The 25,770-nt window shown below is 34.5% G+C and overlaps 1 pseudogene; it reads left to right on the forward strand.

Moving 5' to 3' along the window:
- Nucleotides 1-225: 225 nt before the first annotated feature.
- Nucleotides 226-25,770, forward strand: part of LOC111721508 — a 176,858-nt pseudogene continuing 151,313 nt past the window's right edge.

The raw sequence follows: 25,770 nt of genomic DNA on the forward strand, positions 1-25,770 counted from the left end.
AATTTGCTCTTTACTGAACTCCTCTGGTTCTCATTTTTTTTTTCTTCAGTAAACTGAGAGATTTGGATTAAATGACTTTAAAGTCCTTACTTTAGATCTTTGATCCCATGATTCTGTTACTTCCCTGTACTATATTTATGAAATTGGTTATTTGAACTCAACCAAAAAAGTTAATTTATCCCAACTGAATTTTATTATATTCAGTTCACTCCAGTGATATCGACTATGCCGACCCTCTTGGATTCTAGCCCCATCATCCTGTCTGTTAACTGCATCTGCCACATTAGTATCACCGGCAAGATGAGCATTCCATCTTTGCCACTGTCCAAATTATTAACTGGACTGATGATTTAAATGAAGCAGTCTGTCCATTCCTAACAGTATGGATTGAACCAATGGCCTCTGAAGTATCTTTCATCTCTCTAATGCTGTGATTCAGTGAAGTGAGGTTCCTACCTGGCTCCCATTTCCAAATTGAGTAGTGCTGTTGTTTTGTTTCCTTGTCTCATCTTCAAGATTTTCCTACTGCCTTCTATTCCTATAATCTCTCTGCCTTCCTTTGTTTTTCCTTTCTTTTCCTTCATTCCCTTTCTTTCCCAACTTCTTTCCTTCCCTTCTCTCATTCTCCTGCCTTTGGCCTTCCTTTCTTAGCCTCCCTTCTTCCTCACCTCTTTTCTCCCTTCATTTTTTTCATTCCTTTCCTCTTCCTTTGCATTTCCATTGCCCTTTTTTTCTTACTCCTATCAATACAATTTCAAAATATGTAAAGTTTTGTAATAATTTCCCATGGCAAAATCAGTTTTTCAAGAATTTTCAACCGAGTAACATTTAACAAAGGAAGAGAGTGTTGGTGCTGGCTGGCATTTTACTGCGTTATTATCTCCTCTTTCCAAGTTACTTTTGGCTTGCATATGAAAAAGTTGAAGAGACCAATTCAGAGAGAGAGAGAGAGAGAGAGATAGAACCATTCTCTTGAACTAACAATAAAGGAAGACCCAGCCCTACCTTCTGCTGTATTTAGTTCTAGTGGCTACCATCCCCGCTCTTATTCTCACTAAGGAGCTATTTAAAAAACAACAACAACAAAAAATACTTTTAAAAGAAGTAGCCAAACAGAAGAGTTTTCCTACATTAAAAAGAAAAAAAAAGGGAGTATATCTCCTCACTTCACCTTTTCTAAGTTCTGAAAAATATGTATTTTAATAAGTATAATAAAAATACAAATAACTGGAATTTTATGTATACACATTGCTACATAAAATATTTACATATTTATAAAGATGTTTATTCAAAATTACATTTATATTTAATAACATATACATATATTCACATATTATTTATATCAACATTTTATTTATATTAATATTTATGTTATAAATATATTTTACATGTGTTTATCTAAAGCTATATACATACACATACGTACAATTGTTGACATATAACTTAATGATTTGTTATCTAATTCATATATTTCATTACTTCAATGCTAGTGGAGTTTCTTAACCCCTAAGAGTTCTTTGTGACCCAGAATGGGATTTTCAACATTGTCCTAAAGGTAACCCCTATATGTGGAAATTTGAAATATTTCCTTTGTGTTTCTTTGTGATTCTCTAAGAAAGAAATAGAACAACAGCTAAGGGTGGATGTTCTGGGTAATCAGGTGAACACTTGATAATAACTTTTGCCTTTCTCTTTTAGCTAGAAATAAAAAGAAGTTCCTGAAATGCTAGCAAAGGCCCCAATGTCAGTTTGGCTGAAGGAATATGTCCTTGTTAGGCCCTTTCAGCCCTGGGAAATCTCTCAGTTAGTTCTTTTAAAAATGTCTATTGTTTTACATTTCAATGCTCTCTCCATGGTTCAAAGAAGACCAAAATATCTAGAAATGAAAGGGACCTCAGAGATCATATAATCCATTTAATTCACCCTTAGCCTTTTTTTTTTTTTTTTTGAGGCAAGAAAGTGAAGCTGAAGAGGATGTAATTTGCCCATTCATATAGGTAGAAAGATGAAAAGAATCAGAACTGGGGATAAACTGAATGAAGTCTTCTCTCTGCACATCCATTGCCTTTTGTTTTGTCCATGTTAGACCTTTCACATTTCTTTAGTTTCACTCATTGATGATGGGGTAGGACAACAAAAAAGTACCAAACTTCTAAATAGATAAGATTGATCCTCTCTTTGCTCTCTCACACTAATCATACTATATTTCAGTTATTTTTTTAAATAGGAAACATTAAACAAATAGAGTGATGACCACAAGACTATACTCCATTGCATTTTAGTAAACCTATGATACAAACAAATGAATCCTATATCAGTGGCACTTTAAAAAGAGAAAAAAAAGGGACTGATAAAAAATTAGATTCAGAACCAAAGTGGCAAACCCCGAAGATGTTTACTTGCTGGATATATTTTTTTGAAGTTGGCTAAGAGTTGAAACTTGGGTTCAGGTAGAGACCAATCAGTGTTTTGAAAAGACTGGGAGTCAAATTGAGCAAAACAATTAAATGAACTGATAAATGCTGTAAGTCAAAGATTGACAAAAAAATTGGATTTGATTTCACGATAAAGTGTCTCTGAGCCTTTCTCACAGGATACGAGTCATTTATTCACACTCTGTGTGTTCCCAAAGGATGAGTAATAGAGAAGTGTGCATGCATTTGGTTCTCCAATTTATCTGCTACATCAGTAAATCATGAATATGAGCCAATAGTTCCCATTTGAATGTTGAGGCCTTCAATTTGTTGATCATGGTAGAAAATTTTGAGACCAGAAGGATCTCATCATTCTTCAGCTAAGCTGTGCCAGGAAGCATAGTTGCCAGTGATAATATTTCTGGTGAGGCAGTCATGCCACTTCAGAATTTCTGGGACTTGTTACACCCTTCTGCTGTACCCTTCTTCCTTAGATAGAAGATTATAACATTTTTCCTTGACAGTATAGTTTGAATTTCTGAGGAATTCTGTGCCTGCTGCCAGCCAATGTACTATAAGGAGGACTTTTGCTTTATCCAGATCCTTGTTGTATGATTGCATGGTGTCATGTGTTAGAAATGGGTAGTATGTTGGGGTCATATGATCCCAGATCCCAGAACAAAGTTTTTGAAGCATTAATACTGCTGTTGAAAGATAATTTCAGAAGCCTGGAGAGATTTGTATGAACTGTTGCTAAGTGAAATGAATAGAATCAGGAGATCAGTGTACATAGCAACAAGATTATATGATGATCAATTCTGATGGACATGGCTCTTTTCAACAACAGGCCAGTTCCAATGGACTTGTGATGGAAAGAGCCATCTGCACCCAGAGAAAGGACTGTGGGGATCGAGTGTGGATCACAACATGATATTTTCAATCTTTTTGTTATTGTTGGTTTGGATTATGTTTTCTTTCTCATTTTTCCCTTTTTTTAATCTGATTTTTTTTGTGCAGCATGAGAATTGTAGAAATATGTATAGAAGAATTGCACGTTTAACATATATTGGATTACCTGCCACCTAGGGAAGGGAGTGAGGGGAAGGAGGGAGAGAGAAAAAAAATTGGAACACCAAGTTTTTTGCAAGAGTGAGTGTTGAAAATTATCTATGCATATATTTTGAAAATAAAAAAGCTTTAACAAAAAATTTTCTTAAAAATTGCTGCTGATATATAGAATTGTTGAAATGCACAAGATATGGCCTGTACCTCTGAATGGTGACTTGTGAACAAAGATATGGGGGGGGGGAGATACTATCTGGAATAGGTACAAACAGAAAAGGTATTGGATTGTCCATGGAGTTAGATCAAGGTCAACACCTTGATCTACAGATGATGAGTCACACACTTGCATTTGTTCTGGTCAAGCAATCCAAGTGCATTACACATTGATTCCCTTCATGCAGTTCTTATTTCAACCAATGTAAGAGCCTATTTCTTATTCCCCAAATGGTTCTTTTTTTTATGATTTCTTGCTTTAATTTCCCATAACCTTCTTGTCTCTACTTTTACTGTCATGTCTTATAGGAGAGTTTCTATCCCCCAATTGTTAGTGTCTTCTCCCTGAAATCAGTCTTTCTTTCTTTCTTTCTTTCTTTCTTTCTTTCTTTCTTTCTTTCTTTCTTTCTTTCTTTCTTTCTGTCTGTCTGTCTGTCTGTCTCTGTTTGTCTGCTTATCTATCCATTTATCTTTATGTGTATCCACACACATATATGTAAACACATATTTTTATAATAATGTAACAACAAATTAATGTAGCATAACATAACACATAGCACACAGTGTTTTTATATTTCTAAAACAGTATACATACACATATCTGTATATGATAACAATAATAGCATTTATATAGTATCTACTGTGTACCAGGCATTTTGCTAAGCAATTTACAAATATTATTTCATTTGATCCTCACAACAAGCCCTGGGAAGTAGGTGCTATAATTATCCCCATTTTGCAACTGAGAAAATGATGTGAATGTATATGTGCATATACATTTCTATGTATATAGATATGAACCTGGCATAATAGTATAGAATTCATCTATTACAAAGACATATAAAGAAACAGAAAAAAAAGAATATTAGAGATATAGAGATGGGTATATAGACAGAGCAAAAATCAAAACCAGAGATAGAGAAGTAAAAGGGAGTTGGGATAATACAGCAGATTAAACAGAAAGTTAGATTCAAGAATTCAGCAAACTATAGATTCAAATCTTTCCTGAGATACCTCCTGACCCTCACCATAGGAAACCCTTTATTTTTAGTTAAATAAATAAATGAGGGAATATATCGTTAAACCTAGAACCAATAGGAAGCCACTGGAATTGGTTGAATTGTACAATTATAAGACTTGATTTGTGATTAAGGAAAAATGTGTGTCAGATGGAACCAAGAGATCAATTAGGTCTGATGCTATAATCTAGGAGAAAGGTAACGAAGACCTGGACATTAATAAAAGCTTGTTAAATGAATATATCCATGGGATATTTAAGGGAGTCGAGGAAGGTCTTTAGTGTGTTCTTTCTGAAGCATTAATAAAAAATCAGGGGCAGAATTATACAGGAAGCAAAGGTATTGTGTTCTGTATTATTGGGTCAAGTACTTAGGTTGGCTAGATCATGGAGATGATGTAGTGTAACTCTGTCATTTTACAAATGAGAAACATGAGTCACAGAGAGGACAAGAAACTTACTTAACTAATGAATGTAAGAGCTAGGAAAAGAACAGAGTTTTCCTGACTCCAAGTCAAGACCTCTGAGTGCTGTCCACTGAGAATATGACAACAGCCATGGTGTCATTTCCTAAGACTTGGAATAGCCACTCTCCTGTAATGACTTTCATTCCCTGCTGACCTGGTCTGAATTCAAGCCAGTGACCCTAGAGATAAAAAGCCATAAAAACCTTAAATCTCATTACCAATAACCCATCAAAAAGAATTTTAAGTGGCTTTTCTATTAGCGGGAGACCACATTCTATAAATACTGTTCTCACCAGGGCATTTCCTATTCTGCTTTGAAGATATATGACATTTTTTGGTAATCACTTTCTTGTCTCCTTTTTTAATCTTGTTTCAATCCAAAATATCTACCATGATGCAGTAGCTAAACTAGGCCTTCCTCGAGATATTATCTTTCATTACCAATACAGTATCGCCAAGATCACTACTTATATCACCTCTTATTTATGGGCTTTCTGTTCCCATAGCCTGGTACAGTGAGAGGAGGGGGATTTCTCTATATTTCAAAATCCTTTTGAATGCCATCTTGCTGGACTCCGATTCATTTCTCTTGCTTTTTTCTCTGGGATTGCAAAAGAAATAAAGTAACAATAACAACAAAATAACAACAACGAACATCCTTTCCTCTCTTTTTTTGGATAATGAAGGAATAAATATTTGGGGAATCTATAAAGACAGTTCTGCCTACTAGCAGCATATTAATCTTACATTAATCTTTTTTTACCAGTTTCCAACTGGATAATGGTATTTTATTTTCCATATTTGTTTTTTGTTTTTTCAGAGATACAAGATGAAGAAAAGGCTAGCTTTGGAACCAGGAGCCCTAGGTTTATATCCTTCTTAGGACACATAAGAGCTCATGATCTTATGTAAGGCATAATTTCTTAGGATTTCAATTAGATCTCCAAGATTTTAAGTTATGGATTAACTGTCCATTTACTTCAATGAAGGGAATTTCTATACCAGAAAGTTCCTATATTAATGATATAATCAGTCAGAAAGAAAAATAGCTTTCACAAATTCACATAGATGGGTGAGACTATATGGCATATTGGAAAGGTCATCAGAATAGCATTTTAGTGTTTGGAGTTTCTTCTAAGTTTCTGACCTTAAGTAAGTCCCCTTCTCTGAACCTCAGTTTCCCCCATTGAATGAATCATCCCACTATGAATCATTCAATCAATTTTACAAGGACTTATGAGCTGCCTTCTATCTGCCAGGAACTGACTGAACTCAGCAAATGCAGGGAAGTAGAGTGGATGAGCAATGATTTAAGATTTTATTTTAGCTCGAATATTTTGTTATTCATTTTGATGTTGAACTTTTTCAAACAATTATATTTATGCACATGAAAACTCTTATTGTACCATTTGAAAACTTCAGCACTTGAACTTGAACTTTTATAATCTTGTTGATGCTACCAATGATTGTACCTCCATTTCTTCCCATTCTGTCTGTTCTTGTATGTCTTCTTTCATTGATCCCACAGAGGAAATTCAAAGATGGTCTAGAGTTTTCCTCTACTCTCTTCAATATTCCAAGGGTTAACCTTCAATGAGTAGTGCTCAGGATATCCATTCGTGGCCCCTATTTTTCAGTATGTGATTGATGTATCTGTTAAAATCATACCTGTTCTTGATGATGACTCTTCCACCATCTCTCTGATTATGACTGTGAACATCCTGTAGGCTATTTAAGATGCCATGTGCAATACTGATGCTTCCAATTATCAAATAAAATGTTTTTAGTTTTTTTAGAGCCTAGTCCATTTTTGACAGTAATTTAGATCATTAGGAAAGTTCCTTAATATTTCTCAGGCCTCATGAGTCTCACTGAGCCTAGAAGAGGCATAATATCATGTCCCCATTCATACTGTTAGAAAAGAGAGTCTCCTTGTTCATAAGTGCCTAAAGTTAGCCGAGAGAAACACTTGAATGTTGGTAAGAACAATATTTGTTATTATCTTAACTACAGTCACAATTATAATTTCTTACATAAATATTGTAAACAGAGAGAGTATAAGGTTATGTCTAGAGAATCAGACTTATAGCCAAGAACCACTGGGTTCAAGACCCACTTTTGATATATATTGATTGTGTGATCCTGGGCAGATTGCTATGGTTTTCAGTGCTCTTGGCAATTTTCTAAGACTATACATAGCAGTGAAGGTGCTGCCCTGATCTGGCGGAGGAAATTGTTTTAAGGGAGCTTCCTAAATGAAATCATGCAAGAGGCACTAGGTTGGGAATTCAAGAATTTAAGGAACTTTTTTTCTTTCTTTCTCCAACAATGCAAGTATACATGTCCATACAGCCATGTAAAAAGAGGTAATGATTTTATTTGAAAAGATAGACTTAAGAGGCACAAACAATGAATACATTAATATGGTTATATGCTATTAACATTTATAATATATAATTTGTGAAAAATGATCATATTATTTTATATATGTTAAAGTGACATTTTAAGCTTTAAATATTTTAAGATTTATTATGAATTGTTTACTATATATTTTTTTTAGAAATATTACAAAATGCTTCAAAATAATAACATCTGTGAAACCTGCCTCCCTAGTTTCAATTCTTTTTACCTTTTTTTTCCCTTGTGACAGTATTCTAAGTATATTTTCTCATTCAGCAGACTTAATTTGCCTAGCACTAATTCACTGTTGTATGGACTTATAAGGTAAACAAAATATATTCCTCGTAGTTCTTATTTGTACATGGACAGATATCCTTGGTTAGCCAAAGGGCATCTTCTTAAAAAAAGAAAAACAAAACATTTTAATTCTAATTGGGACTCCTTCACTGGCCCATAGATCTGAAATGGATCTCTGAAGCCATCTAAACCAACTCAGTGATTTTAAAAATGTGGAAAGTGAAGTCCAGAGAAGGGGGAAATTATGACTAGCCCAAAGTGACACTGAAACAAAGTGGAAGAAGTAATATTTGAACCTAAGTTCTGCATGAAGAACAGCTAGTGCAAAGGCATAATGGTGCTTATTATTAATGGTCCTTTTGTGCAAGGAGGCAACTTTGGCAAGTTTTTGAAGGATTAATTAGAATAGGGTGTGTTGAGGAAGTGAGAACAAAGACAATAGTTTAGGCAAGAGATAATAAGAATCTGAACTAGTGTGGTACCTGTGTAAGATGAGAAAAGGGGTCCTATGTGAGAGATGTTGCAGTGAAAGAAATAAGATATGATTGTTGGGTGAGCAAAAGACCATAGCCAAGAATGATACCAAAATAAAGATGATACAAGGATGATAGCAAAGTTTCAAATTTGAGTTATGGGGGGAAATGGTGGTATCCTCAGAAGGAAAAGTTCAAAATTGGACTGAATTTTAAAAGAAAGATCATAAGTTTAGTTTTGGAATATTGACTTTGAGATATCTATGGGACATCTTCAAAATGTCCAATAGAAAGTTAGTAATGGAGAGTTAGAGCTTAGGAGAGAGACTAGGAAAGGATAAGTAAATCTGAGAATCATTTTCAGAGTTTATAATTGAATTTATGGAAGATGATGAAAGTACCAAATGAGAAGATAAAGTAAAAGGAGGATAATCAAAGGTAAAGACTTAGAGGACACCCACAGTTAGAGAGAATGACATGGCTGAAAAGCCAGCAAAAGAGCTTGATGAGGGTCATCAACAAAGAATAAAGAAACCTAAGAAAAAACAGTCATCAAGGCCCAGAGAAGAAAAAGTATCCAGGAAGAGAAAGTGATCTCAGCCATATTTGTGTGTGTGTGTGTGTTATTTTAAGATTTGTTGAGAAATTTGCAAATTTCATATCATCTTATCCTCACAAAGGATTTGTGATGTAGGTATTATTCCTTTTTAAAGATGTGGAAATTGAGGCAAGCAGAGATTAAGTGACTTTTGAGTCCTCCTGAGTCTGTTCATAAATGGAACCACGGAAAGAAAGGGATCTAAAAGAGAAAGAAAGAGACACGGGGGAAGAGGGATCATTCCTATGATGACTTAGTGTTTCTTGCCTTAGACTTCACAATCTGTGACAACCTTCTTTTTGTATCATCTGAGCCCATATAAACAAACCACTAAGAATGTGTAGCATCACTATTACTGACAAGTCTCTCAAGAATCTGTTTCCTTTAGAATTTAAGCAGATGGTAAAATCTTCCTCACACTCAAAAAACTCCCTTAGAGTGTCACATACATCTTGGCGGGCAGTAGTGGCCAAGATCTCACAATTTTATACAGTTTGTTTTATATATAGAGAGAGAGGTGAAAAATCCTTGACAGCGTTCACTGTTAGAGAACATTTGAGGAATATCAAAAATCTCCAATCTCCCAAATAAGTTTTGATAATTAGAATTTGTATTTAAGAATTTCTTCTCTTTTAAAAAAGGAAACCCTAAGAATGATTGGTTTGTTTTATACAGCTAAGACTGAATACCGAATATTTATTCTGTTGGCTGGTTTTCTTCACACCTCAGTGTGAAACCCAGCTTCCTTTTTCTAACTCATAGCATTGTGTATGTTGAACCATTTCACAGGTTTGCAATATTAGCCCTTCCTGGGTCACCTTGACCAGCTGTTAACCAACAGGAAAGCATCCCAGGGAAATAAGGAAGCAGCAGGAGATGTCCCAGTAACTAATACATGTGGAGCGAGGAAAGATCCTAGTAGACAGTCTCTGGATGCATAAATTGCTATAACTTAAAAGGAACTTAGCAATAATAGAGGACAATCTAACAATCTCTTTATTAAAGCCTGGAAATGTGAAGGAGTCATCCAAAATTATCCATCAATCAGTGGAGCACAAGAACCCAAAGCAGGTTGATGAATGGATTTTCCCCTATTAGTCATTCATTTTTCCTCCTCTTTCTCCTCTTTATTCCTTTTCCTTCTCCTCTTTTATTTATTACAATTCAATTCAGTTCACTGTGTTTCTTAAATGATTAGTACAGTGTCTATAGTGACAGTATTGTATGAGATACTGAGTATTTAGAGATGAAAAAGAAATAGTCCTAACACTAATATTGCTTTTCTTTAGCAAAATCATTTCAATTTAGACAACTTTTATTAAATGCCCACTATGTGGCAGGAATTATGCTTGATACTTGGGATACAAACACAGAAATAACATAATACTTGTCCTTAAAGAGTTTACTTTGCACAAGCTCTATCCTACTCATTCTAGGGTCCAGGTCTGAGAAAAAATTATCTAAAATTTTAGGGAAAGTGGAAATGGCAGGAGTGGAGGGAGAAGACTATTCCTCCTGATTTATCTGGATTCTTATAAAATGCATAAAAGAAAACAAATTAGATATAAATTTTCACTTTACAAAATGAAAACCCACAAAGATAGATTTCCATTTTTCACAATAGATTCATATGATTGGGGGAAATATTTAATTTGGTCTGGACTCAGGAGTTGTATTTCAGAGACTGAAATTTTATAAGTACTAATGACAATATGCTGAGGTAGCTTGGTATATTGATAGATTCTAGACCCAATTTCCTTTATTAGTGATTTTCATTAAGATGGTGGAGAGTCATCCTTGGAACCAAGAAGAGATTGGGTAAAGCCCTATTTCCAATATATAAAGGCCGTTGACCTTGAACCAGTTATTTAAGAGCATTCCAAACAATAACTTTCAGAACTCTACCAGTAGTGGGAATTTCCTTCTCTGATAGGGTGCTATGCCAATGAAATCATAGTTTTTAGTATATCTCTATCTCTACCTCTACCTTTATCTTTATCTTTAGCTCTATCCCTGTCTCTATCCTTATCCCTTATGGGATGGGCTAAGATGACTTAGCCCATCTATAGGTGTGGCTGCTGTATATGCTATAGCTTTTTGTAGCCACATGTAAGAGTTGGCTGACAGGTGAACACCAAAAGTAAATGAGCAATCTTGAAAATGAGGGTTCTTGGGAGCCCTCAAACCAGAAATGTTAGTCCTCCCTGAGTACCCCATAACACTCAATGAGACGAAGGCAGCAGCTACAATGATTTCACAGTCTTTCTTTAAAAATTTAAGATGGTTTCCTACCAAAGTAAGTCTAAAATGGCCTTTAAGGTTCTCCAGGATGTAATGATTTCAATTAAAACCATTTTTTCAAGTATATACTATGTGCAAGACATTGAAGATATTATGACAGATGAGGGGCCACAAGACTCTAATTTAATAGGAGAGTAAATTCAAGGTAGAAAGATGTAAGTTCAAAGTTTTTGGCGCATTTGTATATGTAGCTGCTAAGCATTTTAAGTTGAATTACCCTTCTTGTTAAAAAACAAATTAAGTTTAAAGGTCATATCTCTAAATTTTTTATGTCCTATTTACAAATTATGTAGCAGTATGAAGCAATTATAAAGAAATACAGGTGGCTCTGTCTAAGCCTAGAATGATCTGCTCAGCTACAAAATAATAATCATTAGTATCCATGTGCCTCTATAAAAATCCCTTTTAAAATAGTGATTGGTGAGGATACTGTCCAGAACTTTTTGATATATTACTGTTAGGCTAAGGGAGAGGATAGAGACAGAGGACCTACTTTCCAATTCTTACTGCTATTTGAAACTGTATGATCTTGGACAATCCATTTCACCTCCTAGGGACTCAATTTCTCCATTTTATGTCACTGCATTGAAACAAATGACTCTATGGCTTTCTGGGAGGTGCAGTTTTCCCATTCTAAACAAAGAAGTTAAGTCATTCCACTGGGGCTGGAGAGGGATATTCTGAAAATGGAAGAAGGTCCTGTCACTGGAAGTACTTTTTTATAGCTTTCTAAAGAACACTGAAGACCAAATTTCCTGGACACCTACACATTGCTCCTTTAGCTCCAGATCTTATAGTGGCTAAGTTGTTTCTTAGCCCTGGAAAACTATATCACTTATTATGCTGTTCTAATCCAGGGCTATATTCAAAATCAGAAATTTGGATTATATTCAACAGCCTCTGAAATGCTTTTCATTTCTAAGTTTCATCATCTGTGAACTGATAATACTTAGCCCAGGGAAGATAAAACAGGTTTGGGTCACAATACCTAGTTTCAAATATCATTATATTGATGTGTAACAAATTTATCTTTCTTTTTCCCACAAGGCAGAACTGTGAGTAATAGATAGAAGGAACAGGAAGCCAAATTTCTACTTAATCTAAGGGGAAGGGAGTAAGGGAGACAGGAAAACTTTACTCACCATTAGCAATGTTTGCATATGAAGCGGACTCCTGATTGGAGCAAAAAGTTTACTGTTATTAGTGGTTTTCAAGCAGAGAGTGCATAACTAACTATTGGGTTGTATGGAAAATGGGACTCGTGACTTAGGTCAGGATTGGGATCATTGTAGGAAATTAGGAATTTATGGACTGGCTAAGGTAGTCTGACTCTAGGGTCCCCAGTGTAGTAGGACTATGTATTCTGTCCCACTTCTTGCAAACTTTTTTTGGAGATAAGACATAAAATCCTTCATATCATAAATTATACCTAACTCCATAACTCCTCAAGATGCCTTGTCCAAGATTGTTGCAGGAGAAGTCATGAAAGCCTAGGTAATATTTCCCATTCATGTCTCTAGTGAAGCATGAAAGAAGAATGAGGAATGGGATAGTTGGAAATAAAGTTGGAGAGGGAGGTCAGAGTCAAATGTTTGAGGGTGTTCAATGACAGGACAAGTTTGTAATTTGATCCCACAGGCCATGGAAAAGAGCTGAAAGGATTTCAATGGAAAATGGTTTGAACTATTATAAATTTGAGTCAATTCTTTCTATATCCACACCCTAGACTATTTTTTATTCTTCAATCTTTTCATTTCCCTTTATTCAATAAATTAATGAGTAAATCAATTTCATGCCAGGCACTGAGTTAAAGATATTTTGAACCTAAAATGAAATTGTTTCTGCTTTCAAGGTGTTTCTATTGTGTTGAAAATATAACATGCATAATCTATCAATCAATCAATCAATATCAACACACATATCTAACTCTATCTACTATTAAATATGCAAAACCTTCTGTTCCAACTTTACCTCTCCTTCCCCCCTACCCTCTCCCATAGATGGCAGGTAGTCTAATACATGTAAAATATGTTAAAGTATGTGTTAGATCCAATATATGTAAACATGTTTATACAGTTATCTTGCTGCACAAGAAAAATCAGATCTAGAAAGAAAGAAAAAAACCTAAGAAGGAAAAAAAAACGCAAGCAAACAATAACAGAAAGAGTGGAAATGCTATTCTGTGGTCCCACACTCATTTCCCATAATTCTTTCTCTGGGTGTAGCTGATTCTCTTTTTTCCTGAACAATTGGAACTGATTTGAATCATGTCATTGTTGAAGAGAGCCACATTCATCAGAGTTGATCATCATATAATCTTCTTGTTGTCCTGTATAATGATCTCCTGGTTCTTCTTATTTTATTTAGCATCAATTCATGTAAGTCTCTCCAGGCCTTTCTGAAATCATCTTGGTTGTCATTTCTTACATAACAATAATATTCCATAACATTCATATATCATAACTGATTCAGCCAGTTTCCAACTGATGGGCATCCATTTAATTTCCAGTTTCTAGCCACTACAAAAAGGTCTGCCAAGGTAAAGATCCCTTTCATTTCTTTAAGATCTCTTCGGGATATAAGCCCAGTAGCAATATTGCTGGATCAAAGGATATGCACAGTTGGATAACTTTTTGAGCATAGTTCAAAATTGCTCTCCAAAATAGTTGGATTTGTTCCACCAACAATATATCAGTGTCCCAGTTTTCCCACATACTCTTCAACATTCATCATTATCTTTCCCTGTTCTCTTAGCCAATCTGAGAGATGTGTAGTGGTATCTCAGAGTTGTCTTAATTTGCATTTCTCTGATAAATAATGATTTGGAGCACCTCTTTAATATGAGTAGAAATAGATTAAATTTCTTTATCTGAAAATTGTCCTTTCTTATCCTTTAACCATTTATCAATTGGAAAATGGTTTGAACTATTATAAATTTCAGTCAATTCTTTCTATATTTTGGAAGTGAGGCCTTTATCGGAACCTTTGAAAACATTTTTATTTTCCCAGTTTATTGCTTCCCTTCTAATCATGTCTGCATTAGTTTTGTTTGTACAAAAACTTTTAAACTTAATATAATCAAAATTTTCTATTTTGTGATCAATAATGATCTCTAGTTCTTCTTTGGTCACAAATTCTTTCCTCCTACATAGGTCTGAGAGGTAAACTATACTATATTATTCTAATTTATTTATAATTTCATCCTTTATGTCTAGATCATGAACTCATTTTGACCTTATCTTGGTATATGGTGTTAAGTGTGGGTCAGTGACTAGTTTCTGCCATACTAGTTTCCAATTTTCCAAGCAATTTTTGTCAAATAGTGAATTCTTATCCTAAAAGCTGGGGTCTTGGGGTTTGTTAAACACTAGATTGCTATAGTTATTGATTATTTTGTCCTGTGAACCTAATCTACTCCATTTATCAACTGTTCTTTTTCTTAGCCAATACCAAATGGTTTTGATGACTGCTGCTTCAGATCAGGTACAGCTAGACCACCGTCATTTGATTTTTTTTTCCCTTTAGTTCTCTTGAAATTCTTGACCTTTTGTTCTTCCAGATGAATTTAGTTGTTATTTTTTTCTAGGTCAGTAAGATAGTTTCTTGGGAGTTTGATTGGTATAGCACTAAAATAAATAGATTAGTTTAAGTAGTATTGTAATCTTTGTTATATTTGCTTGACCTATCCAAGAGCACTTAACATTTCCCCAATTATTTACATCTGACTTCATTTGTGTGGAAAATGTTTGTAGTTTTGCTCATATAGTTCCTGACTTTCCCTTGGCAGACAGATTCCCAAATGTTTCATACTATCAACAGTTATTTTAAATGGAATTTCTTTTTGTATCTCTTGATATTGGATTTTGTTAGTGATATATAAAAATGCTGATGATTTATGTGGATTTATTTTATATTCTGGAATGTTGCTAAAGTTGTAGATTATTTCTAATCAGTTTTTAGTAGATTTTCTGGGGTTCTCTAAGTATACTATCAGATCATCAGCAAAGAGTGATAATTTGGTTTCCTCATTACCTTTAATCACTTTTTTGTCTCATTGCCAAAGCTAACATTTCTAATACAATACTGAATAGTAATGGTGATAGTGGACAGCCTTGTTTCATTCCTGATCTTATTGGGAATGCTTCTAGTTTGTTCCCATTACATATGATGCTTACTTATGGTTTTAAATAGATGCTACTAACTATTTTCAGGAAAAGTCCATTTATTCCTATACTCTCTAGTGTTTTTGATAGGAATGGGTATTGGATTTTATCAAATGCTTTTTCTGGATCTATTGAGATGATCACATGGTTTTTGTTAATTTGGTTATTGATATAGTCAATTAAACTAATAGTTTTCCTAATATTGAACCAGCCCTGCATTCCTGGTATAAATCGTACTTGGTCATGGTATATTATCCTAGGGATAATTTTCTCTAATCTCTTTGCTAATATTTTATTTAAAATTTTTACATCAATATTCATTAGGGAGATTGGCCTATAATTTCCTTTCTCTGTTTTTGTCCTGTCTGGTTTAGGTAACAGTACAATGTCTGTGTTGTAAAAGGAATTTGGTAAGCCTCTTTCATTCCCTGTTTTTTTCAAACAGTGTGTATAGTTAATTGTTCTTTAAATGTTTAGTAGAATTCACATGTAAATCCATCTGGTCCTGGGGATTTTTTTTTTTTAGGGAGTTGATTAATAGCTTGTTGTATTTATTTTTCTAAAATGGGACTATTTAACCAATTTACTTCTCCCTCTGTTAATCTGGGCAACCTATATTTTTGTAGGTATTCATCCATTTCACTTAGGTTATTGAATTTATTGGCATAAAGTTGGGCAAAGTAACTCAGTTATTGCTCTATTTTTCTCTTCATTTGTGGAAAATTCTCCCTTTTCATTTTTAAGACTAACAGTTTGATTTTCCTATTTCCTTTTTCTAATCAAATATACCAAAGGTTTATCTATTTTGTTGTTTTTTTCATAGAAACAACTCTTAATTTTATTTATTAATTCAATAGTTTTTTTTTTTTAAAAAAACTTCAAATTTCTTAATTTCTTATTTTTAGAATTTCAAGTTTAATATTTGATTGGGGGTTTTAAATTTGCTTTTCTTTTTAGCTTTTTTAGTTGCAAGCCCCCAATTCATTGATCTTCTCTTTCTCTATTTTGTGTAAGTAAGCCTATAGAGATATAGAATTTCCCCTTATTATCGCTTTGGCTGCATCCCACAAATTTTGTACATCGTCTTATTATTGTCATTCTCTTGGATGAAATTATTAATTGTGTCTGATTTACTGTTTCACCCATTCATTCTTTAGGATGAAATTATTTAGTTTCTAATTACTTTTTGGTCTATTTTTCCCTCGCTTTTTATTGAATATAGTTTTGTTTTTGTTTTTGTTTTTTTTTTTGCATTGTGATCTGAAAAGAATTCATTTACTATTTCTGCCTTTCTGCATTTGATTTTGAGGTCCTTATGTTCTAATATACGGTCAATTTTTTGTATAGGTTCCATGAACTGCTGAGAAGAAAGTGTACTTCTTTCTTTCTCCATTCAGTTTTCTCCAAAGATATATTATACCTAACTTTTCTAATATTCTATATATCTCTTTAACTTCTTTCTCATTTTGTGGTTTGATTTATCTAATTCTGAGAATGCAATGTTGAGATCTTCCACTATTATAGTTTTGCTGTCTATTTCTTCTTGTAGCTCTCTTAATTTCTCTTTTAGGAATTTAGATGTTGGTGCACATATGCTTAGTATTGATATTGCTTCAATATCTATATTATCCTTTAGCAAGATATAATTTCCTTCCTCATCTCTATTAATTAGATCAATTTTTGTTTTTGCTTGATCTGAGATCAGGATGGCTATCCCTGCTTTTTTTTTTTTTTTTTTTTTTTACTTCACCTAAAGCATAATAGATTCTGTTCCAGCTTTTATCTTTAGTCTGTATGTATCACCCTGCATTAAATGTGTTTCCTGTAAACAACATATTGTAGGATTCTGGCTTTTAATGCATTCTGCTATCTGCCTCTGCTTTATGGGAAAGTTCACCCCATTCACATTTATGGTTAAAACTACTAATTCTGTATTTCCTGTCATCTTATTATACCCAGATTATACTTTTTCCTTTGCCTTTTACCCACTTTCCCAGTATTTAACTTAGGGGCACTACTTGCTTCCAAAGCCTTCCCCCTTTGGAATCCCTCCCTTTTAGAATTCCTCCCTCTTTGTTATACTTCCCCCTACTATTTCTGAATTCCCTTCTATTTAGCCTACTCCTTCCCTTTTCACTTTTCCTCTCCCACTTTTCAATGAGGTGAGAGAAGTTTCTCTTTAAATCAAATATGTCTAATATTTTCTCTTTAAGCCAAATCTGATAAGAGAAAGATTCACACAGTGTTCATCTCCCTCCCTTCTTTCCCTCAGATACAATAAATTTCCTTTGCCTCTACATGAGATGTAATTTCCCTCTTTTTACCTCCACTTTTCCCTTGTTCTGGTACAATCCCCCTTCCACTTCTAGCTCCTTTTTTATAACATAAAATCAAATTATACATGCACTCTCTATGTATGCCCATAACATAAATACAGATCTCAAGAGTTCTTTTTACCTTTTTATGCTTCTCTTGAGTCCTATACTTGGAGGTCATTTTTTTTTTTTTTGTTTGTTTGTTTAGCTCTGTTTTTTTTTTTTTTTTCCATCAGAAATAAATGGAATTCACTTGTTTCATTGAATGTCCATTTTCTTCCCTGGAAGAAATGCTCAGTTTAGCAGGGTAATTTATTCTTGGCTGCATTCCAAGTTCCTTTGCCTTTTGGAATATCAGATCCCAGGCCCTTCACTCCTCTAATGTGGAAGGTGCTAGATCCTGAGTAATCCTTATTGTGGCTTCTCAGTATTTGAAATTTTTTTTAATGGCTGCTAATAATATTTTTTCTTGTTCCAATAGTTCTGAAATTTAGCCACAATATTCCTTGGAGTTTTAATTTTGTAGTGTCTTTCTGGAAGTGGTTGATGAATTCTTTCAATGACTATTTTACCTTCTGATTCTATGATATCTGGTCAGTTCTTTTTCATGATTTCCTCAAAGAGCCTAGACACTACTAAGCTCTTCTTTTCATCATGATTTTTAGGGAGTCCAATATTTTTTAGATTATCTCCCCTAGATCTATTTTTCGGGTCTGTTGTTTTTCCAAGTAGGTATTTAACAATTTTTTTCTATTTAATTTTTTTTTTTTTTGGTTTTGCTTGACTGATTCTTGTTGTCTTATTGAGTCATTCATTTCCATTTGCTCAGTTCTGATTTTTAATGAATTGTTTTCTTCACTTACTTTTTTACTTCTTTTTGTATTTTTTCAATTCAGGTTTTAAATGAGTTGTTTTGTTGTATGGAATCTTTTTCCATTTCACAAATTTTTTTAAGGAGTTATTTTCTTTTTCTAGTTCACAAATTCTGTTTTCCTGGGAGTTCTTTACCTTTTCCAACTCACAAATTGGGATCAGCTTTTAGGGCAAGGAGGTTCCAAACTTCATCTATAGACCAGGAAGTGACAGCAGCAGCACTGACATTGTGCTAAGTCACTCATGATGCTGGGTGGGTGTGGCCTCTGGCGCTTTGGGGTACATTCTTTACCTTTTGTGTTTGTGTTGAAGAAACATTGGTAAATGTACTGATTTACCAGGGCAGAGCAGCCATCACTGTGATAGAGTCCTCCCCATAGATTCTCCACATCAGGGAGACCAACTTCCCCCAACCTCCTACCTTCTGTCTGCTCAGGGTGCACTGGCCTCCATACTCTGCCTCCCTGGCCTCCTTGCCCATGTTCATGTCCAATCAAAATAGACAATTCTGAATTCTGAAAAAGATTCTGGCAATCTTCAAAATTATCCTCTGCTGGGAATTTGCTGCATTCCCAATATTCATGGATTCTACCAGGCAAGCACTATTTCAGAGGCTGAATTTCATAATTAATGTGAGGGTAGTAGAGGAGCTCAGAAAGAAGTATGTATCCTATTTGCCATTTTGGCTCTCCCCCTTGGGTTGGAGAATAATAATGCACTTTTATGACAGTATTTATTAGATGATGACAAATGATCATTAATCAAAGTGGTTCTGTTGATATGGATCACACTGTTGTTATCTGTTTATATAGCTTCTTTAAATAACTGAAAACTCAATAAAGGAAGGAATTATACCTTTTTCATATTTCTGTCTTCTCCTATAATGTCACATAATAATAATAGCTGAGATTTACAGTGCTTTTTAACATCACAAGGAAATGTAAAATTGCAGATATTAATTTCTCTCTGTGTCCCCAGTACTCTTAAAGAAGAAAAAGATAAAATGGAGAAGAGGCATTGATCCCTTCTGAATTTTCTCTCCTCCTGGTTAACTCAGCTTCCCCAATTCCATCACTACATCCTTGAATATCATGAACTCAAGGTCCTTTACCATATTGTTGTCAGGATCTTAATAATTTCTACTTTGGAAAAAAATAAGTCTTTCCTACAACATATTGACTAGAACTGGATACAATATTACTGATATTGTCTGATCAGAAAAAAGACTTGCTCCTATGTTCTTTAAAACTATACCTTGTATAAAACCTACTTTCTACAAAATACTGTGGTTGGTACTAGGGAGGAAATTTAGTTAAAATTAATCCTGTTCTTTTGGCATTTAGATTGAATTAATTGATCTGGCACAGTGTATCCAACTCAAATAGAAATGTAGTTGATAAACTATACATGACTCTGCTTAGGGCCACATATTGACTTAGAAAACATTATAGTGTTATCTGTGTTCAACAGTATTTTTGTTTGCTTTGAAACCCATTTCACAGTCACATTTTAATCTAGTTCAGGCTGCATTCAGAAGTATGTGGTCCTCTATGTGTTTGATATCTCTGATCTGGCATTGGGTATTGGGTAAGAAATATAATAAAATATAATACATATAATAAAAATTAGAATAGAATGACTATAAGATAAATACAGAATCCTTTGTAAAATCAGATATAGGAAAAATTATACCTGACTGAGAATCAGGGAGACTTCATGAAAGCAATAACATTTGAACTGAATAGTAAAAAATGGGAAACAGAGATGCAGGAATAGGACTAATGTCAGTCACAGAATCATGGAATATTTGGGCTTGATGGGATATCTGAAGTCATGTATTCAAGCCTATATGAACCCAAGAAAGAGTCATATACTTTTTGCTCAAAGACTTCCTCTTTTATTCAACACCTCAGTCCCAACACCCACCCCCAAATCACATCTTTCAAAGCAGTCCACTCTACTTTGAGACCACTCTGATTGACAAGAAGTTTCACCTGACATCCATTTTGAATTTATTTAGTCTTCTGAAGCTCTCCCATTGTTTTGCATTCTGTACTTTGGGGCCAGGATGGCTGCTAGACAGTCTGCAAATCCCACTCCTGATCTGTTATATAAAGGCCCTGCCTGGGGTCAGAAGAATAGGTATAACAGCCACTGAAAGAAAGCCACAATGGAAATAAAGTGTAAATAATGCTACAAGGAGATGGAAACACACTAATGCAGATCTATTCAACTATAAGAGAAGAGTGAAGGAATCAAACATTTAAGCTCCAGATAATTATCGTGGTGTGAATACAGGACACCTAATGTCCCATGGAAAAAATGAAATGCTATTATAGTCCACTGACCATGATTAACAACCATTGCCTGCCAGCATTCTCTCTCTAGCTCAAGTCCAACAATTTAGCGATAGAGTGATTACAGAGGATGGGAAAAGTCTGGCAAAGTACCAACTATACTTTATGCTATATGGCAGGGTAGGAAGAGTCAAAGAGTGAAGTTAATGGGCTGTAAATGGAAATTGCAATATTTTAAGGAGATGTGAAAAATAAAATGGAATTTGTACACAAACATTCTTGGTAAACGACAGCTTTCTTCTGGAAGAGGGTAGTTTCTTGTTACTCTGTGTTCCTCTTGTAAAGTTGATAACTTTCTCCCACTTCTTTCTCCCCCTCCTCATGTAGTTTTCCATGAGCTTTCTTGTCCTAGACATACTTCTGTGGAAAAGTCTTTTTGTTTACTAGATTTTCTAAGAAGTACGTAAGTGGTACCATGGACAGAGCACTGCATGTAGGATCATGAAAGCCTGAATTCAAATCCAGAATCAGATGCTTACTAATTAATTGTATGACTGAGAAAGTCAATTGACCTCTGCTTGTCTGTTTCCTGAACTTATAGTTGAGTTTAATAAGTCTATCTCCCTCCAGAGTTGTGAGGATTAAATGAGATATTACTTGTAAAGTGCTTAGCACAGTGCCTTGCCCAGAGTAGACGGTTAATAAATGCATGTTCCCTTTTCTCTAATAGACTGTCCTCTTAATGAGCACTTGGATTATGCCTTTTCTAGCTCTTATTTCTCTCATAATTCCAAGAATAATGCTTTGCATACAATAGTTACTTTAAAAGATTTATTAATTTGAGTTCATAAGATCATAGATTTATACCTCCTTAACCTTAACCTAAGGAACCTTAATGACCATGGAGTCTACCACCCTCATTATAGAGATGAGAAAACTTAAGCTAGAAAGTTTAAAGGATCACTTAACTCCTATATTTCTAAGGTGGGATTAAAACACAGTGTTCTTTTCTCTATCAATTCCTCACATGACCAAACTTAAATGTCTTGTACAGATTGTATCTATTTCAGGACACAGACCAATAAGAGGGGCAACCAAAAATTACTTAACTATCCGCCTTATTGAAGGGATTGAGCAGATAGATGGCACAGTGGATAGAGTGGTAAGCCTGAATTTAGGAAGTCTAATTTTACTGAATTGAAATCTTTCCTCAGACACTTTTTAGCTTTGTAACCCTGAGCAAATCATTTAAGTTGTTTGATTGTTTCCTCATTTGTCAAATGAACTCAATAAGGAAATGAAAAAAAAAACACTCCAATACCTCTGCCAAAAAACCCTCAAATATTCCATGAAGAAGCAGAAGTAACAACAATGAAAGGGACAAGGCTTTCTACAAGGATTAGGGGATGAGAAAACTTCACTTTAAGGCTTGGATCCACCACTTTAGAAGTTGTGTTTTCATAGGTAAACCACTTCAGTTTCCAGAGTCTTAGTTTTCTCATCTATGAAAATTGGGGGAATGATCTTTGAACTGCCTACCTCACAGGAGAGTTATGAAAAAATAATGATGATTGTTGGAGGGGATGCGGGAAAACTGGGACATTGATGCATTGTTGGTGGAGTTGTGAACGAATCCAACCATTTTGGAGAGTAGTTTGGAAATTATGCTCAAAAAGTTATCAAACTGTGCATACCCTTTGATCCAGCAGTGTTACTACTGGGATTATATCCCAAAGAGATTATAAAGAAGGGAAAGGGACCTGTATGTGCACGAATGTTTGTGGCAGCCCTTTTTGTAGTGGCTAAAAAACTGGAAACTGAATGGATGTCCATCAGTTGGAGAATGGTTGAATAAATTGTGGTATATGAATATTATGGAATATTACTGTTCTGTAAGAAATGACCAACAGGATGATTTCAGAAAGGCCTGGAGAGACTTACACGAACTGATGCTGAGTGAAATGAGCAGGACCAGGAGATCATTATATACTTCAACAACAATACTATATGATGACCAGTTCTGATGGACCAGGCCATCCTCAGCAACGAGATCAACCAAATCATTTCTAATGGAGCAGTAATGAACTGAACTAGCTATGCCCAGAAAAAGAACTCTGGGAGATGACTAAAAACCATTACATTGAATTCCCAATCCCTATATTTATGCACACCTGCATTTTTGATTTCCTTCACAAGCTAATTGTACAATATTTCAGAGTCTGATTCTTTTTGTACAGCAAAATAATGTTTTGGTCATGTATACTTATTGTGTATCTAATTTATATTTTAATATATTTAACATCTACTGGTTATCCTGCCATCTAGGGGAGGGGGTGGGGGGGTAAGAGGTGAAAAATTGGAACAAGAGGTTTGGCAATTGTTAATGCTGTAAAGTTACCCATGCATATATCCTGTAAATAAAAGGCTATTAAATAAAAAAAAAAGAGAGAATAAATTAGATAATGTATATAAAATGATTTTCAACTATAAATTGTAATACTGTATTTCCTACATAAGTGCAAGTAACAATAACAATAATAATAACAGACAATAACATTAGTAACATTGAATCCTGAATATTGATACAGCACAGGGTGTCCTCCAAAGATTCATGATCATTTAAAAGTACATCAGCCCAATAATCCACACTATAATAGTTAAATGGATGAAGACTATATTTAAAAAAATATGATATGCATTCAAATGGGGAATTCCATTAAATAAGTTCATACTCCATTAAATATAAGTTCAAATATTAACGAGCTGCCACAGATAGATTAAAAGGTAAGTCTAGAATTGTTTAGCAAGCCCAATCAAATTTGAGAAATGTTCAGTTCTTTGACACATAGTTCCATATTTTAAATATCAACTGCTACCTGGTTATGAATGAAGCATATCAGTTCTCAGAAGAAACCATCTACATAAGTCAAAAGATTTTCCGTGATACTGACAATGTGGTTCAATGAAAAGAGCAAGTATTCTGGATTCAGAGGGCCTAAGTCCAGTTGTGGTTTCTTATGCTCACTGGATATGAGACCTTGAAAAGTCAATCAATGTCCTTCTCAGGTTGCGGCTTTTGTAGGCAATCTCTGAGATTCTAAATTTAGCCCTAAATTTAAAATTATCATCATTCAGTTTAAATAATAGTTTTATATTTTAGAAAGTTTGAACTTAAGGTTCCACTGGTCAACAATGCCTTTGTGTGATCTTGGGCAAGTCACTTAAAATTCTTAGGCCATGGTTTCTCAAATTAAAAGTAAAGATGTGGGGCTGAAAAATGAGCTCGAATTTCATGAGTCCATGATCCCTCTATTTATCTACAAGAATTGGGAAAAAGTGTTTCATTCATAACATGCACAACCAGAAAAGTGAGGAACTGGATCATGTCCTGAGAGTGATGAATTAGAGCTGGTAGATCTTTGGAAGCCACACAGTGACAGAAACCCTAAAGAAAAGCTTCTAAGACACTGAGTAGATCCTTAAGGGAGGACTGATACAAGGATTTCATCATGAATTACACAAGATGAGAATGAATTGTAAACAACAATCGATGGTGTACCTTTCCTCATTTATCAGAGAATGCATCTATTGAAATATGAAAGTAATTATTATTATAACTTCAGGAGCAGTTGAAAGAATTGGAAATAAAAACTTTCACAATATCCCTGGCGCCCTGTTTTTTCATCTCCACTCAAGAGTTTTAGCCAGGAGGCTACTTTCTCTAGTAGTTATACAAATGAACCCAAGATTTTAGTGCATTTCATTCCATCCAATCCACAAACATTTTATTAAGCACCTACTGTGCTTAATAAATAAGATTAAGTAATTTACACGATAACTTTATTGTATATTTAAAAGAAACAGCAAGATGTACACAATATATTTGCAGTTTCATGTGCAATTATTTTTAAATTATGCTATATTATGGAAATGCTTGGTTTGTTCCATAAACTAAAAATAAAATACATTTTTAAAATGACCTATTATGGGAGGCATTGTTTCTGGCATTAGGGATATAAAGGAAACAGTGTAGTCCTTGTCTTCAGGGTTGATATTCTCTGTGGTGAGGTGGATAAATCTAAACACAGAAAAGTACATAATACACAGAAAGTCAACACAATATAATTTGAAGGGTTTGGGGAAGCACTAAGAATTGAGATTCTAGGAGCTAGATATGGGGAAGGAGAGCATTTCAGGCCTGGGTAGCCGCATGTGCAAAAGTCAAATAGGGGGAGACATCATGTCATATATAAGGACCATGAAGTAGGACCACTCAACTAGAATGTATAATACATGAAGGGAAATATTATTAAATTGGATCTGAATCAAAAGGGAAACAAAGACAGATCATACATTGCCTTAAATATCATTCAGAGGCATTTGTATTTTTTTCCCTTCTCTGGGCAATAAGGGAATACTCATTGTACCTTCTTGAGCAGGGGAATGGCTTGGTTAGACTTGTGTAGATGCCAGACTGTAGAGGAGGAGAGATTAGAGTCAGGGAGTATGTTGTAATAGTCCTGTTGAAAGGTGATGGAGACTTAACCTACACTAGCATCTGTTAAAGCTGAGAAAAAGAGGTCAGATCTGACAGATGTAATAGGGATAGAATGGACAAGATACAACAACTGATCAGTCATTGAAAGAGAAGGTAATGTAAAAGTTATACCCAAAACAGCTGTCATGGCCTCTGTTCCTACATTTTTATACATCAAAAGATAAAGAAAAGAGTCAACATTGCTCAAATCAAATCTGATATTTTCCTGTATCTGCCTTTAGAAAATATCTGGCATTTTAATGTATCTTTTAAAAATTGCTTTTAGTGCAAGGGAATGTAACCATTGCACAAGAATATACTAATCCTGACAGTTTGAAA

This window comes from Sarcophilus harrisii, chromosome 2 (genome assembly GCF_902635505.1).
Source record: "Sarcophilus harrisii chromosome 2, mSarHar1.11, whole genome shotgun sequence".
NCBI classification, from domain to species: Eukaryota; Metazoa; Chordata; class Mammalia; order Dasyuromorphia; family Dasyuridae; genus Sarcophilus; species Sarcophilus harrisii.